This window comes from Diceros bicornis, chromosome 22, assembly GCF_020826845.1.
Source record: "Diceros bicornis minor isolate mBicDic1 chromosome 22, mDicBic1.mat.cur, whole genome shotgun sequence".
NCBI classification, from domain to species: domain Eukaryota; kingdom Metazoa; phylum Chordata; class Mammalia; order Perissodactyla; family Rhinocerotidae; genus Diceros; species Diceros bicornis.
In genome coordinates, this window is record NC_080761.1 from 46683990 (window position 1) to 46699459 (window position 15470).

Genomic DNA, 15470 nt, shown 5'->3' on the forward strand with positions numbered 1-15470 from the left:
GACTAAATTGCCATTAGTTTCCCAAAAGGTGAAGAAAGATAGCAACTAAGCTACTGATTTTATCTCCTGGCTTCAGTGGTTGACTTAGGAGGCACGTAAGGGACTGGCCTCGGGGAAGGACTGAGCCACTGACTCCAGAGAGATGCATCTGTCTTGGGCAGTGAGGTGATCGAGGTCAGCACAGAGATTTTAGGCCTGGGGAGGCAGAATACTAAAGAAGAAACATGGGGGTGCTGGAGTCTTTATTTGCTAGTTCACAGAGGGATTCACATATTCAGTCTACTCAATTTCTGAATTGTCAGAGTAGAATATTATATTTTAACACATGCATTCTCTTAGATTGTTATGGTACATCACTGTAACACTCTTGTAAGCTAGTTCCTTAGCAATTAATTTAGAAAAATCACTGGTTTAATGTTCCTGTTGCCAAACACTCCCGAGCACTTATGCAATTTGGCATAGACATTATTATGCTTCAACACATTGCTAGAGCTCTGTATTAGTTTCCTAGGACTGCTGTAAGAAAATACCATAAACCGGATAGTTTAAAAATTCAGAAAGTTGTTCTCTCATAGTCGTGGAGGATAGAAGTCCAAAATCAAGGTGTTGGCAGGGTTGATTCCTTCTGGAGGTTCTGAAGGAGAATCTATTCCATATATTTCTACTTTCTGTTGACTTTCAGTAATCCTCAGCATTCCTTGGCTTGTAGACACATTACTTGTCTCCACCTCCATCTTCACACAGTGTTCTCCACTCTGTATGTCTTTGTGTTTTCACAATCTCTTCTTATATGGACAGAAGTCATTGGATTTAATTCAGTGACTCATCTTAGCTAATTACATCTGCACACATCTTATTTCCAAATACAGTCACAATCTGAGGTTCTAAGTAGACATCAATTTTGGGGGAACACTATTCAATCCAGTACAAAATACTATTAAAGATTACCAAAGAAAAATGTATATTATATATGTCAAATATTATACTTGAAGAATATACATGTATGCTAAAATTTTCTCTGACATTGGATTTGTTGCAACATTCATAAATGTTTGGGCACTTTTTAATGAAAACTACATTGTTCTCTGCTACTGTTCTGAAAGCCAGATCTTACATGTCCATCACCGCTAAGCACTATGTATGCCTAGTTAATACTTTGATAATTAGTGTTTCCTTAATGACAACAGTTTTTTCTAGCTCTAGTAGCTCTTAAATTTTTTCTACATTCTGCCTTCCCTGTTTCACCATACTAGAATATTTGACCTTCTCTATGACATTTTTCTGCGAATGAAATTATTTTCAGTCTTAACGTTCTTCAAAGAATCTCTGCCACTATTAGTTTACTCATTACCGACCCTTCTATCCCAGATAGCATCCCATTTCACATTAAGTCCCTCACACAGATAGACACTATAGAGCAAGATGTTTGCTTGATTTTTGTGCTTAAAAATGTTACCATAAATAGTTTAATAACCTAAACATCTGTGACAAAATTCTGAGAATATATATGTAAGAAAAGATTGATTATTTCTGATTTCAAATAGCAGAACAATATGAAATATAAAGTAACTTCTGTAAAGAATGATACAGCGATATGGAGCAGGCATTTGTGCACCAGTGATATCGTTTCTCCTGAATTATACCTTTGATGTCTTGCATTCTGTAGGATTCTGTGTACTTCCTATTCAATTTTAGAATATATGATGTTTTGAAATAGTCATGCAAACACAATCATACTCCAAATTTTTAAATATTTATAAGAAATTTTCTTGAAATATGTAAAGTTGAGGTGGTACCCAATATGATGTTGAATATATGTTAAAAATCATTTCCAAGGCGATAGTAATAAGAATGAAAAATAGCTAATTGGGCTTAGAATTTGCATTGTTAATGATTCAAATGGTGAGATTCCATAATTATCTGATACTCTGACAAGGTCTTTCAGACTTTCCTCTCCAGATATGGCTTCCAGAATACATGAGGGAAGCCTTTTGGTGTGAGTTATTTACTTTCTTCCTATTATAGAAATTCCAAGATAATGTCTCGGTTGCCAATGATTTGGCCACCCTGCTGATGAAAAATAATACTTTATAAAATAATAATTTTAGAAGTTATTTCAAACCATAGCATCCCTATAAATGTCAGCAGCAAGCTCCTTAGTAGCTAAATAATTTGTATATGTGAATGAGAGAGAGAGGGAGAGGAAGAGGGAGAGACAGAGGGAAAGGGAAAGACTCTGTGTGTGTGTTTGTGTGTGTGTGTGTGTGTGTGTGTGTGTGTGTGTGTGGTTTTGATTGATGGAATGGTAGGTAGGTGCTTTTTATCCAGTGAGTGTCTACTCAGTAGGACCGTAGTTTACTAAGAAATGGAAATTTGTATTTTCCATTAGAAAAACAGTTTTAATTTAATCCTTATGGGGAATATACCTTTCATTTGTCTGTGTGAAGGTTGTGGTTTAAAAAAGGCTGAAGTTTAGGCTAAATATATTTGCTGTTGAATAAAAAAAATGATTTAAGATGTTTGTTACATAGGTAGAAATAGATTTGTCATCTAAAACGTCTGCAAAATATCAGTTGAGCTATAGAAACGTCCATCCACAAAATTAAAAAAAAAAACTTTAATGTCTTCCAAAAATAAGTATGCTGTTGGAACCTTGTTTTGAAGATTATGATCCAAAGGACTCCTCAATTTTGGGTGCATATAGAATCCTTCTTCCTATTATCTTTATTACTTATTATATCTCTATTGTAGATTTCAGTGTTTGTGTAACTACATTTTAGAGCTAAAAGAGTAGTCTCTTAGGATATGCATCCAATCTCCTTACTTTGCTGATTGAAAACTCTAAGGTCACAATCATTATCTTACTGGTACCAAGTCACAGATATTCAGTGCCTCAGCTGAAATTAGAATCTAGGTTTCCTGACCAGTAGGGCAATAGACCTTCCATTTTCCCATACCACGGCCCCAAAATGCTGCTGCTGACATTAGTACCTGCTTTTCACTTTGGAGTCTTCACTACCACCTCCTTGCTAAGATATTCCTCAAGTTAGTATGGCTCATTTTTCCTGTATGTACAGATGCATATTGACTGTATACACCCATTTTAATCTTAGGTTTTTTGTAAAATAGACATTATGAAGTATGACATCACACTAAACATAACTAAAAAGAATATTGTGACTTTTTACTGAGGAATAATTCATAATATTTGACAGTCAGATTTTTGGAGAACATGTTCATCAAGGTTTTAATAGGTGATCGTAATGCCTTTCATTGCTCTTGTTGAAAGTTTTAGTTGTAAAATGAAAAAACATTCACATATGTCCTTTTTTTTTTCTTTCCTTTATAAAGACTGGAATTTGCATGACACATTAGCACCCCTGAGAATATACCAGCAAATTAATATCCACATAATGATCTACTCCAACCATTTTTCTCTGTTCTTTCTGGTTCTTCATTTGACTTTTAGCTATTCCTATAACCTGTGCTTAGCGTTTTTTATTTTACTTATTTGGCATAATCTCTGTGTTTTTAATTTTTAAAATATATTTGTTTATTTCTGTGATAGAAATATTGGTTATCAATTCTGACTTTTACTGGCAGAGTTTTTTTGTTCATCTTCAGTTCATAAATAATATTCTTAAAATGCTGCAATTATTGATTTAATTTTCACTTTTCAAAACACACCATCCTTAGAGATTTCTGGAGAAGATTGTGACATGAACATATTTTCAGCTCTTTCTTCTTAACCTGGTTGAAATGATTAAGGGGAAGTAAACAGTAGTGCCAACCTACACCAGCACTGAGAGCCAGTGAATGATGTTAACTACATGTCAAGAACTCTAAGGAAGCCATAGGTGCTCTAGGGAAACAAATGTAGAAAATTTTGAATTTTAGAAGAAATAAGAGGGCTAAGGGTGGAATATGAAGGAAGTGCCTGAGAAAGCAGAGAATGCACCTGGTAATGGCTGATGGTCAACAGAATTGGTTGGTAGAGTTACTGTGAGGACCTATATTTTCTTTGACGATTATACTGGTGACTTTTCTTATTTGAACTTTACTGTGTTTTCCACATATTTCAACAATAAACATGCAGTATTTTATAAGTAGGAAAATTTAAGCAAGTTATATAAAAAATGATAGTGAGCATTTCTTGGTTTTATGAATTTGTTTAAGTTCTATGAGATGCATTAAGTTGAAATTTACTCTGAAGAAAATTAATGCAGATTACCTGAAGTTTTCTCGTATTTGCTGGGTCAAGAATTCTAATAACAGAATTGCTTTCTTGTCCTAGCCACTCTCCTATTGATGTCAATCCCAGCTCTGGCAGGTGTAAAAAGGTATGTAAATTACATCTTCATCAATCTGGTAGGTGAGACAACAGTATCAGACAAAAGTGTCAACTTGTTGAAATTTTTGAGGAAAATTCTAACACTTTAATGAAAAGGAAAGCTCAGAGAAACATAAATATGAAATCACTAAGTATATGATTGACTATAGAGGGTATAAATTCTAAATCTGAGAGTCTTATTTCTTTTAAACTTAAAATTCTCTCTATAGAGGTAAAATTTCTACCCTTTTGTGAAAAGTGTAATACGATTGTTTCCTACTTTATCACATTCATACACAGGGTCTTTGCCCATGAAAAAATAATGCAGCCTGGACTAGAGTAGGAATTATTGCCAGAAGTACTGAAGTGTGGCTGAAGAAATAAAAACGGGCGGTCAGGAGACAAAAACAAAGCAGAATAATAGTGTATATTTTCACCTGAGACCAAAAAAGATGCAGAGCATAAGGAAATGAAAAGAGTAGAGATGAGAAGAATTTTCTAGATGAAAAAATATCTATAAAGCAAAAGATTACTGCTCCCACAGCAAGATTTTAGCATGAAAAAAACACTCCTATCAAAATAGGAAATGTGAACCTCTATGAAAAATCTCTCTAATTTTGTTTTCATTTATGTTTTGGCCACACTTTATTTCAAACAAATTAATTAAATAGTGAGACAAATGTCTCTCAGCCTCCGACAGTTATTATAAAAGATGTTCTACAATTTCAAGATTGGATGGGCTCAGTTCAGGACACAGTTGAGTTTTTAGAGAGTAAGTCTAAAAACCTGGTTTCTGGTTCATTCTCCACTATTTACTAGCTATTTAAATCTTTGTTGTCACTAAAATTGAGATCATTTGTGTGAAAGAACTTTGAAAAATTCAGAGTGCAATATAAGTGGTTATTGTAATATTATTATATATGATTATATAAGCAAATACATCTCAATTAGTAAAGTTAGTTTAAGTCACAATAAGACACAAGAAGAATAGTGAGCCTTTTAAAAGACAGCTAAATCAAGGTAGTAGAATATACCGGACAATAAATATTTGTGCACATATTTGCATAATAGTTTTTAATGTACAGAAACTTCATTTTGGATGAATCCATATGCTTGAAATCACTGAAGCTGTTAACCTGGATTCTTATAATCTTATCAAGTCCTGAATTATGGGAGAAAAGTCTTCAGTGTTTAAAATTGATAAATAGGTGTTTAATAATGTTTATGGTTAATTATTATATGTACAAAGGGTCAATTTTCTTTCTAGAAAACTACTCTGCAAGGATCAATCATTACCAGTCATTTACTGATCATCATAGTTTAGAAAGAAGGCAGCCAAGGGGTTGCACCAGGAAACTAATTACATTTATTTGGCTCTCTTAACAATGACCGAATCACACATTCCAGTATCAGGTCCTCTCTTGAAATAGTTTTGTGCTCTTTTGTCAATAGGCTGTCATAGGGTCCTATATTTTTTATTTCCTTAAGGTACATAAGGATTGATAATTGTTTCTTGTCACTTATAAAAGCATAAACCAGAGCCCAGAGATATAAGGACCTTGCTGAAGGTTTCTCAACTAATCCATCATAAGTAAAGTCCAAGTCCCCTGATTCTCAGGCTAGTACAGCTTCTATTGCACTGCGCAGTTTGTTACAAATGGAGCAATCACCGACTGGAATAACATTGTGGAGTTAGAACAAAGTGGTGATTCTTTTTGATGTTGACTGCAGTGACCTACGAATAGGAAAGTGAGCCGTTACAATAGTGTCGTGCACTCATTGGATCTAAAAAGCCAACTGACTCTGCTGGATGCCTTGGTGTCCAGAATTCATATCAGTGGCTCCGAGTAGGAGTTTGTGCTACTCAGAGAGTATGCAGGAGTGCAGGAAGAAAAAATTTAAACTCCTATTAACTAAAAATAAGAAAGCTAGACATTACTAACACTTAACATACAAACAGACGTAGTCCATGTATATAAATTAAAATAAATAAATATACGTATTGGGAGTTCGTCCTTAACATTATTCTACCGATAGAGGTACACGATCAAAAGCATATGGAGATCAAGTCTAACTTGCAGAAGTCAGGGAATACATTATTTACATTGATGCAATCAAAATGTTCAGAGTAAATTTTTAGAATGCTTTTTTACCATATTATCAAATTGTGAAGGTGAGTCTTACACTGATCTCTCCATTAATTAATGCTATTTCATTATATTAAATATTTGTGGAGTGACTACTGTGTGCTAAACACTATGGTAAATGCTGGGAATACCTCAGTGAAGGAGCATGGTCCTTGCCCTCATGAAACTTGTTATCTAGTTATGGAAAGTTCGAGTTTTAGGAAATAGACATAGGATTTCAGAGATTGTAGCAGCAACCAATCATCTATTTTTATAGCTAGGAAGCTGACTCAGAGGGGTTAGATGTCTTATGTGTTTAGCTTAAGGGATTTTGATTTTTAGAATTCTCATAAATTTCCATATTCATCCATCTCCTTCCTTTCGTTACTCCTTCTCTCCTCCATCAAGCACTTGGTAGGCGTCTCCTACCCTGGTGTTTACCCATCTGAGTTTCTAAAGTCTTTGCCAGTATCATCCACCATAGACCAGCCTAGCAACAAGGCTGTTCCATTCCTTTTCCCCAATTACACTCCAATTCTCAAAGCTAGTTATTGGGAAGAAGTATCTAATAATATTGATTTATATTTAAAATATTTATGACTGACAATCTACTTAATATAACTAAATTATAACTCAATATAGTTCACATTTATTGAGTGCTTAGTAAGTTTCAGAGACTGTGCTATCAAAGGGGAATGATTCATGGAGTCTCTACACAATGCTTAGTATAGAACTGTCCACAGTCTTGGTGTTCAATAAATGTTGATTAAGTGGACTAATAAACTTCAAATAAGTGTCTGTATTTTATGAAAGGTATTCTGCTAGAGTAGAAGTAGAATGAAATTTGAAATCAAAGGTTGATTTGAATCTCATTTTTTCTACTTACTTTCTAGTGACCTTTGCTGAGTTATTTAACTTCTATAAGCCACAGTCTCTGACTATCTAAAATGGGACTAAAAGTATCTCACTTCCAATGTTTACAAGTAATATAGTGTTAGCATTACCACTAATGTAGGCAAAGGACCGGGAACATTGCATATAGTGGGTGCTCATTAATTTAAAAAATTAGTTACGGAGCTGGCCCGGTGGCGTAGTGGTTGGGTTCGCACACTCCACTTCAGCAGCCCAGGGTTACAGGTTCAGATCCCAGGCGTGGACCTATGCACTGCTTAGCAAGCCATGCTGTGGCGGTGTCTCACATAAAGTAGAGGAGAATGGGCACAGATGTTAGCCCAGGGCCAATCTTACTTAGCAAATAGAGGAGGATTGGCAGCAGATGTTAGCTCCAGGCTAATCTCCCTCATCAAAAAAAAGAAAAACATAGTTAAAACAAAGGAATTCTAATAGGAGAATTTTAGTCAGTGTCAAACTTATGAGAAATATTGCTTAAGCCAAGGGTTTCTCAATATTGGAGAGAAGAGCACTGGTGTATGCCCTACTGACTATGGACATGGTACGGGTAGAGGTGGAGCACATAAGAATCTTGAAGTGTGGAGCATTCGTTTTAACAATACTCACTTGGTGTGGTTTTGGCTTCTTAAGACAGAAGAAACAAAGAAAAATTGAGCAAAATCTTCTTCCTTTGGATGATAAACAGGAGGAAAGGTATCATATTTAGATTGAGGTCAAAGTTCCCCACAGATTATACTCTACAGTCTTTGTCATGAGAACATTCAGTGGTCACGAATATGTACACAGGCATGATGGGTGAGATAAGCAGGTTAAAAAAGTTATCAATATCTTACACTTCCTAGAAAAGTATTATTTTAGTATTCATGAAACTTTAATCTCCAAATCTGTATTTTTTTTTTTCCTCAAAGTTCTTGGAAAGATCTGAGTGCAGCTCCTAGACTTAAAGAATAATTTGAAAGCTGAGCTTCCAGAAGCCCAAAAACCAGGGAGGCTCTAGAAGTCCAAGTAGTAGCAACTAAAAGTTGACCTCTTTGAGGTGCCATCCTCAAATCAGTCAGTTCCAGAGACGGTTGGTTGAGGCACCTTGACTAATAATCCCATCAAGTTTATACGAGGTGTAGAATGAGCAATTACTCAAAGAAAATTTGAGAATTCTCAAATATTTTTACAAGTATGTCAAGAAACTTTTATGAGGCAAATTATTGTCATAAATATATGTTTACTTTAAATTGAAATATGTGCCTTTAATATTCTTACAACTAATACACGGCTATGGTACAAAACAATTTCGCGTTAGTAAGGGACTCCAAAAAGCAGATACTTAGTTGGGATTAGACATGAAAGAGATTAATGAGGCAAAACAGCTATGAAAGAAAAGGAGAAGAGAGCAGGAGTAGGTGGGGAGAGCCTTCAGTCCACTCTGCAGAGCTGATAGCTATGAAAGAAGAAGGGTGATTGGGCAGCAAGATTCTGATTTCAGAATAATTTTAAGTAAATTTTAGCCAGGCTGGTGGGAAATCCTCTAGTCAAAATTGCTAAAGAAATATTAAATAATTACCTATTAGAGGACATGGCACTAGAACCACTGTGGTGCTGGGTCATTGGCCCTGAGCAATCTAGGGAAAGCATGACCTCTGTATGAATCTAGTCGTGTATCCAGAGGGTGGCACTGGGGCTATGATTTGACTGTGCTTCCTGTACCAGCAGATCTGAGTAACACATTTCTGTGGTTGCCACAATTACACAGTAAAAACTAAGAATCCTTTTCTCCCCAGTTTCCTGGTCACTCAGTTTTCTTACTTGCCATCTTTTTCCCCAAATAAATAATGGCTCACTATAGCTAGATTTTTGTTCCTTAATATATTTTGCAGAACTTTCCACATCCCTTTACTAGAGATCCGTCATTCTTTTTACTTGTTGTAAATAACCCTGTTGTATGAGATGTATAAGTGCATCATTCCTCCTTTGATGAGTTTTTAGGTTGTTTTTCAATCTTTTGCCATTTTGAACAATGCCAAATGAATTTTGTTCTATTTGTGTTTTTTTGTACCTTTTGTTCTTAGAACTACCAAGTCACAGGTGATTTCTTTTAAAATTAAACGTTTTATTTAGAGATAATTGTAGATTCCCATGTAGTTTTAAGAAGTAACACAGAGATTTACCCAGTGTCCACTGACAGTAATAACTTGTAAAACTATATATAAATATAGCAATTGGGATATTGACATTGATACAATCTAGCTAGCTATCTTATTCAGATTTCTCCAGTTTTACTCATTTGTGTGTCTACGTATGTGTATGTATGACATATACATACTTATATATGTATGTGTGTGTGTGTAATATATACAATTTTATTACAAGTATAGGTTCAGGTATTCATAATGATGGTCAAGATATTAAACAGTCCCTTCATCACAAGGATCCCTTGCTTTGCCCTTTTATGTCCACACTCACTTCTCTTCCCTTATCCTATCTTAACACATGGCAATCACCAATCTGTTCTCTAGTCATTTCAAGAATGCTATATAATTGGAATCTTAGAGTATGTAAGCTCTTAGGATTGGCTTTCTTCATCAGCAAAATTCCCTTGAGATTCATCAGAGTTGTGTTCATCAACAGCTGATTTTCTTTTTTATTGCTAAGTAGTATAACATGGTATAGATGTACCAGTTTGTTTACCTATTCAACCACTGAAAGACATTTGCATTATTTCAGGTATTTGGCTAGTACAATGAAGCCTCTATGAACATTCCTGGATAGGATTTTGTCTCTTTGGGATAAATGTCGGTGAGTGCAGTTACTGGGTTGTATAGCAATTGCATGTATCACTTTATAAGAAACTAACTGTTTTCCAGGGTGGCTGCCTTTGCCAACACTTGGTGTTTAGGTCAAGGTCTGTTACTTTGGATGCCCAATTGGTCCAGCACCATTTGTTGAAAAATCCGTCTTTCCTTTATTAGATTTCTTTACATCTTTGTCAAAAATGAGCTGTGTATATTTCTTTGGGTCTTTTTCTGGGTTCTCTACTCTGTTCCATTTATCTAAGTGTCTATCCGTCTGCCCAAACCAGGCTTTCTTGATTATTATAGTTATACAGTAGATCTTAATATTGGTTCATGGGTCATTTTTTTAATTTTAATTTTAATTTTTAAATTTTATTTATAATTTTAATTTTATATATATATTTTTATTTTAATTTCATAAACTGCCCCCCTTAAGATTCCATGTGTCTAAAATTCCACCAGCAATATATTAAGGTACTTGCTTCTTTACATTCTAATAATAACAAATGTTGTTAAGCTTTTTTTTTTATCATTACCTGATACATCAAATGTAGTGTACAATTTTAGCTTTAATTTGCATTTTCCTTCCTATGAGTAAGGTTGGACTTGTTTTCATAGAGTCATTTATATTTATATTCTAAGAACTATTTGTTCATGCATTTTTCTCATGTTTATGAAATTTTTTTTGTTTTTATTATTTTAAGCTGTCTTATATATTGATACTGTTAGCATGTTTTATATAAGTTGGATATATACATGTGTATATATATATTTACAAATTTTAAATTTATCTTTTTGACTTTACTTATACTTTTTGACTTTGCATCTTTCAAACCAAAATGTTTCAATTTTCATAAAGTTAAATTTATCAAACTTTTATTTTTTGACTTCTTGTATTATAATTATAAAGCACTTCCTTAGGCAAATTGTCTAGCTTCTTTGTATCTCAGTGTCTTCATGTCTAACATATAATAATGTCTATATCATATGGTGGTTGTAAGGATGAAATTAGATAATGTATGTAAAGTTCTTACAATAGAGCTGACACATAGAAAGGCTGCTATTTTTATTATTTTAAAATGCAGAGCTACATAATAACTGTTAAGAAACCAAAGAAAAGAATTCTAGAGAAGTTCACCAATTAAAGTGTAAAAGGTAGTAATCCTTGGGGATAACCAGTCCAAATATTGAGAAAGAATAAAATAGAGGAGAAACTAATTTTTCTTGAAAAATAGTCTTTAGATAGGAAAATAGCACAGTGTGGTAGGCAGTATTCTACAAGGACGCCATAAAGACCCCTTACTTTGTATAGTCCTTTCCCCTTGAATGTGGCAGGACCTGTGAATATGAAAGCTGTCAATATGTGACTGGGTTATGTTATATGGAGAAGGTGAAGGAATTCTGTATATTTAATTGGGGTCTTAAGTCATTTGATTTTGTGTTAATCAAAAGGGAGATTATCTCTGGTGGGCTTGGCCTAAGCAACCAAGCCTAGAGGATCTGGAGGTCAGAAACTCCCTCTCCTGCTGTCCTGGAAGAAGCAAGCAGGCATGTGTTCTACAGCTGCCAAAACATTAATTTTTTCCAACAACCATGTGAGCTCGGAAGTGGACCTTGAGCCTCAGATGAGATTGCAGCCATCCTTATCAGTATTATCATTATTATCATTATTGCAGTCTTAGAGACCCTAAACTAGAAACCCGCTAACCAGTGCTCACATCCCTGACCCTTGAAAACCGAGACAATAAAATGGGAAATGTTTTAAGCCATTAAGTTTGTGATAATGTTTCAAGAGGCAATAGAAAATGAATACACATACCAAAAGCCAAACGTAAAATGTCTGAAGATGCTATGCAAAATCACTGACATAAGTAAAGAGGTATTAAATGCATAAAGAGTTCACAACTGTTCTGTTGGAGTGACGATTGCTATGCCTTTTTGGAAAAAGCTTGGTGACAGTTATTTAAAAATTAATGAGAGGGCCGGCCCCGTGGCTTAGCGGTTAAGTGCGCGCGCTCCACTACTGGCGGCCCGGGTTCAGATCCCGGGCGCGCACCCACGCACCGCTTCTCCGGCCATGCTGAGGCCGCGTTGCACATACAGCAACTAGAAGGATGTGCAACTATGACATACAACTATCTACTGGGGCTTTGCGGGGAAAAAAAAAAAGGAGGAGGATTGGCAATAGATGTTAGCTCAGAGCCGGTCTTCCTCAGCAAAAAGAGAAGGATTAGCGTGGATGTTAGCTCAGGGCTGATTTTCCTCATCAAAAAAAAAATTAATGAGGGGGCGTGCTCTTTTTACCTAGAACTGAAATATTTTTATTTTCGAAGTTTCTTCTTGGGACCACATTAGATTGTAGAGGTTTCACTAGGGTTCAAAGTGGGTCCTATACTTAGTTGAACTCTGCCAGGAAGCTAATTAATAATAAGTGGACTATCTATGGACTATTTTTGGTTATATTTATGATTTGTTCCTGAAGAACTGCTAGGAAATCTTTATTTTTATAATTTCTTGTATTTTTCCTTTTTAAGCATATTTTATTTATATGAGCCAAGGAATATAAAACCAAAAGCATTTGATTATTCTGTAGTGCTTATGATACAATATATGGCTCAATAAAGTCAGCATATGCAAAGCTGATGAGAAAGAGAAAATGTGTTTTTGTTTATTTAATTTGAAAGGTAGATATGTGGCCATAAAATTCATACTAAATTCAGAACAGCTACATTAAATCATCACTTTGGTTTTTGATTAAATCCCAATTGTTTACTTGGTGGGGATAAGGGAAAGGGAGGCAATAAGAAGTTAGCAAACCTCCTTTACAAAATCAGAAAATGTTGAGTGAAGATTTCATTTTCATATTAGATGTGAGAATAAATAAATGTTATTTCAAGAATCATCCTTAAAAAATTTCTATAATGTTAGGATTTTACTTTACGGACAAAATTTTATCAATTTTAATTAATTAATTATGTTAATTATCTCCTTAGAGCCGTAAGAATATGAAGTGAACACATAAAAAATAACTGAATCATAAGAAGCAAAAGAGACAAGCAAAGGTACTGTTAATATAAGGCCAATCATCATATAATATAGTACAAAGAATTTTGAGAACCTTTTTGTAATGAATTGAAAAATGACGGATTATAATTATATCCCAGTGATTTGACTGAAACTCTTAGTAGCTGCTTCTGCTCTCAGCAGTAATCTTAGGCACTGCAAAGCATGAAAGATGAAGGAAATGCTATGTTTTACCAAATCATAGGACATCTCTAATGATACAGTATAGACTGGAGAAATTGGAAACCTTCCGAGATGAGTACTGAGCAACTACACTAGACAGAGAGGGCTCCTCACTCATAAAACAAGCCAAAGGGACAATCAAGTAATAGACATTAAAAGTGTTTAGAAAATGGTAGGGACATATTTCAGTCTGGATTTATCATTTTTAGTTATGGAAAAAGCCTTCAGGACGGGACTATCCTGCCTCTTAATTCTTATTGTATATTTATTATTCGATTGTTTCTCTGCTAAAATGTTAATCCATTGAAAGCAGTGCCTATATCTGTTCATCCTTAAACAGGTCTTAGTGCACTGAAAGTAGTAACTAAACTTTTCTTCTGGGACATGAGTTATTCTAGACTTGTTTAAAAGACAAATCTTCAAATATACAAATTAAACCATAACTCGAATGGAAAAAGTTTCCAATTTGCAGCTTGACAGTATATAACTTCTCAGTGCACTGACAGGCAGTATGATATAATGATTCAGGTTAAACTTTCTGTATTTGAGTCCCAATTATATTCCTTTAAACAACTTAATCTTTCCACGCCTCTGTTTCTTCATGTACAAACTGCTGATTAAAAATGTCAGTCAATGAGTTAAGCACATTATCAAGTTTTACATAGTGGAGAATTGCTTGTGTTGAGTTGTTCTGTCACAGTCTAAATTGGTACCACCATGTTTTGAGATAGTTCATGTACTATACATAGTTAACGAGTTAAGTGCTATGTGAGTAGTACTTCTATAGTACCTCCACATAAAAACTCGGCAATCTTCCTGGAAAGCACAAGATACTTTTGTGAACCATATCAAAGAATTAACATTAAATTAGAACTGTGTTCATTACTTGTGGACATGTATATCAAAAATTGATACAACTCAATGACCACAATGTTATTGTTCATCTCCAACCATCAAACATGCTAGAAAATTGCCAGAAACTATCTAGTAGTGTAGCTGGGCACGGCCTTGGCACCAAGGACCAAGAGAAGATTTTGGTAATAGTAGAATCTTCAGGGCATTTGAGTTTGTGTTATTTAAATAAATTAACATAGAGCCAGTCAAAAAATGCATATATTTTGCTCAAGTAACAAAATCTCATACAACAAAATCAGTAAAGCTTTATGTAATTAGAAATTTTATTGACATTGGTTACACAACTGCAGCTTCAGTGGAATCCCTGTTCTTGTCAGTGAGATTCTTTGTTGTTTGACCTTTTGTTCTCTACATTAGGTGAAGCAGGATATGTTGTGCTATGTTATCAAAGCTTGTCTTTATAAAATGTATATACAGCTTGATGAGTCAACTGATCTTGAGGATCTGTTAAGTTACTAATATGTGTGAAGTAAGTAAAGAAGAAAGTGATCACAGAGCAGATACTATGCTTTGAAAAAATATGGTTAGTCTAAAAGGAATCAATGTGTTCAATCATATCACAGTCTTCTTTAGGAAGCCTAGAAAACCAAGGCTGCTTTGGGTTGGCTACAAAAAGCAATCGAGACTTTTTGTGTCTTTGGGAAGAGAATATCACGCATGTTGTAGAAATACATGTCGTACCTTTGTGCACTTGCTACTCAGAATTTGCCAATGAATTTAAAGTGTAGATTTTCTATGGTGCTGTGCACAATAAATAACATCATACGGGTACTCTGAACTTTGTCTCCTTGGAGGTTTTATCAGAGAAACAGATACCAAGCAAGTGATGCTTTGACAAACAAATGTGAGGTGGCTCTGCTGAGGTGAGTTAGTTACTAACATTTTTTGAAAGGGGTAAAAATTATATTTTAGTTTATGACCTAGCAAATAAGAAAGCTGATCCTTCTGCCAGCAAATATAAGTGCTTTTTTCCATAAGTGAGGTCAATAAATACATGCAAATAAGTGGAAAGAACACATTAGAATACAAAGAGAAACTTCATGCTGTGTTTTTAAAAGAACTACTTGTTTTGATAAAGCATTCTGAAAAATATATTTTAACTAGATTTTATTTTATTGAAGGAGCAATCATTTAGGAAAATGACGGACTGACCAC